The sequence below is a fragment of the Penaeus monodon genome, chromosome 22, assembly GCF_015228065.2.
Source record: "Penaeus monodon isolate SGIC_2016 chromosome 22, NSTDA_Pmon_1, whole genome shotgun sequence".
Classification (NCBI taxonomy): domain Eukaryota; kingdom Metazoa; phylum Arthropoda; class Malacostraca; order Decapoda; family Penaeidae; genus Penaeus; species Penaeus monodon.
The window spans coordinates 9,512,484-9,512,701 of record NC_051407.1 but is presented as its reverse complement, the minus strand read 5'-3'; positions in this window follow the sequence as shown (position 1 = coordinate 9,512,701).

Below are 218 nucleotides of genomic sequence, written 5' to 3'. Positions count from 1 at the left end.
GAGATTTATACAGTATCGTTTGTGGATAGCATTCATTGGTGTTTTATGAAGGTATCCAAACATAGTTGTTTATTTACTATTATATGATTGTGATTGCCGTCGTTACCGTTGGTGTCATTACCGTGATCTTTATTTTACGTAAAATCAGTGCCTTATGATATTTCCCTTCGTTAAACTTAAAACTCGATGACAAATCTTGATTATGAATGCACCAGAGG